Source organism: Geospiza fortis, unplaced genomic scaffold (genome assembly GCF_000277835.1).
Source record: "Geospiza fortis unplaced genomic scaffold, GeoFor_1.0 scaffold154, whole genome shotgun sequence".
Lineage (NCBI taxonomy): Eukaryota > Metazoa > Chordata > Aves > Passeriformes > Thraupidae > Geospiza > Geospiza fortis.
In genome coordinates, this window is record NW_005054397.1 from 1153381 (window position 1) to 1155980 (window position 2600).

The following is a 2600-nucleotide window of genomic DNA, read 5'->3' on the forward strand; positions in this document are numbered from 1 at the left end:
TTTCCCCAACTAGACCGCGGTTTGCCATGTCGCACGTAGGTATTCTCCTCGAAAACGAAAGTACACCCGGGGGGGAGTGTCCGTGGGAAGGGAACACGGAAGACAGGGGCGAGTGAGAAAGAAAAAGAGAGAATAGAGCGAGTGAGACAGAAAGAAAAAAGAAAGAAAACAAAGAAAAAAAACAGGGCTCGTCCGGGATTTGAACCCGGGACCTCTCGGACCCAAACCGAGAATCATACCCCTAGACCAACGAGCCAGTTGCAGTCCGTGTTTTCAAAATGGCTCTATGTGATTTTGTGTAGAGTGTAAATGGCGTTGTGTATGAACAGGAGTTTTCTGTGTCTTTCTGCGCGCAAAATCGCAGAATCCCAGATTCTAGAGACACTTTCAGCTAGACCCGGCTGCTCCAGGACACGCCCAACCTGGCCTGGGACACTGCCAGGCACGGGGCAGCCACAGCTTCTCTGCACAATCTGTCCCAGGGCCTAAACCCCCTCACAGCCTAAAATTTCTGCCCAATATCCCACCTAACCCTGCCCTGCGGCAGTGGGGAGCCATTGCCCCTTGTCCTGTCCCCCCAGGTCCCTGTCCAAAGTCCCTCTCCAGCTCCCTTACAGCCTCCTTAGCCACTGCCAGGGGCTCTAAGCTCTCCCTGGAACCTTCTCTTCTCCAGGCTGAACATCCCCAGTTCTCCCAATCTGGCTCTAGAGCAGAGGGGCTCCAGCTCTCAGAGCATCTCCGTGGCCTCCTCTGGACACACTCCAGCAGCTCCACGTCCTTCTGATGCTGGACCCCAGAGCTGGAGGCAGCTCTGCAGGTGGGAGAAAGCAGCAGAATCCCTTCCCTCAAACCACTGCTCCATCATATGTGTGTCGGATTTGGAAAATACAACTAGTTTCTTCATATTTGGGGAGGAAAATGAGGGGGGACGACTCCCCAAGAGCTAGTATTAATTATACCAATTTGCATGGAAAACGATGTAAATTTTTTTTCTCTGCCAAGGCTGTTTCTGAAGCTATTCTGAAATAGGCATCACTTTCCTGAAAATTGAATTTTGCAGATGTCAATTGCCCCCAAATTATTTACCTTGATTCCCTGCACTGAAGGAAACATTCTTGCATTGTCTGAAGGCCAAACAGAACTGCCACCCATCCCTACCTGCTGCTATTCATGCAGTGCCAGCAGCAGATGAGATAAAGGAATTTTTAACCCCTTATTACAACTGAAAACAAACCATACCAGCAGGTATCATTTAGGCACTTACCTGGTTCCATGGAGTCAGGCCCTGCCCGTGTGTTAGGCTTGTGTGCAAGAAGCAGCCCAACAGCAACAGGGCTTGAGACTGTAATATAATTTAGTATTTAGAATATAAATCAGCAATGCAGCTTTGGGATTTTTTAAAATAATATTCTCATAACATGGAGAACCAGTGAATGCTCCATCTCCTAGCATGACTCCTGTGCTGCACCAGCTAAACATCTCCTGTAGCTCCAGAGATGCTGTGCTTGCTCAATGGCCAAGCCTCCACCTCCACTGTCGGGTTCACGGAGGCTCTGGCTGTGCTGTGGTCCAGGAGATGGCTGCAAACTCCCCTGTGGCGCAGGCAGGACTCTGCCAATGGCAGTGCTCCCCAAAAACATGCCCCCAGGGTGGTATGGCTGAGGAGTGTTGTTAACTCAGATTTGGAGACACCTAAGATACTTGGGCTTTGAGGGGTTCTTTGAGGAGCACTGTGTCCAGCCCTGGGGTCCAACATCAGAAGGATGTGGGGCTGCTGGAATAGGTCCAGAGGAGGCCAAAAGATCCTCTGAGGGCTGGAGCTCCTCTGCTTTGGAGACAGGCTGGGACATCTGGGGCGGGTCAGCCTGGAGAAGAGAAGGTTCTGAAGAGAACTAAGAGCCCTTCAAGTGCTTAACAGGGCTCCAAGAGAGCTGGAGAGGGACTTTGGACGTGGGACTGGTGTTCCAGAACCAGGGGGAATGATTTTAAAGACAGTCAATTTAGACTGGATATATGGAAGAAGATTAGAATATTAAATTAGATGTAATGAAGAGGAGTTTTTTTATAATGAGGGTGGTAATTATCTGGCACAGGTTTCCCAGAGAAGCTGTGGCTGCCCCATTCCTGAAAGTGTTCCAGGCCAAGCTGGGCATGTCTTGGAGCAGCCTGGTCTAGTGGAGGGGGTCACTGCCCAGGGCAGAGGGGCTGGAACTCAACTAAAGATGAGCTTTAAAGATCCCTTCCAACCTACACTGTTCTATAATTTCCAGCAAGACTTGGTGTACAAAACCCACATCTGAACTGTGAAACCCCATCCTGGTTTCACTGGGTGGCTTCTCAGCACCCATTGGATTCCAAAGGCAAAGCCACTGGAGCCTGTGGCACTGCCCCAAGGGACACCACAGGGTGCTTGGTGCTCCAAGGAGAGGGTGAGGCTGGCAAACAGAGCACTTGAGTGCAGTGCAAAGTCACCTTGTGCCAGAGGAGTGAGCCGAGCAGAGCCTGCTCAGAAGGTCCTTGGCTTTACTCATTAAACGCTCTGGCAGGGAAGAAAGAGCTCACTACAGCAGGTCAGGAGGTTCCCTTTAAAAGACAGCACT

General features: G+C 50.7%; 1 non-coding gene across 1 annotated transcript; it reads right to left on the reverse strand.

Annotated features, from left to right (window-relative positions):
- Positions 1–184: 184 nt before the first annotated feature.
- On the reverse strand, positions 185–256 carry TRNAP-UGG. Its single transcript has one exon. It is a non-coding gene; the product is annotated as a tRNA-Pro (tRNA).
- Positions 257–2600: the final 2344 nt, after the last annotated feature.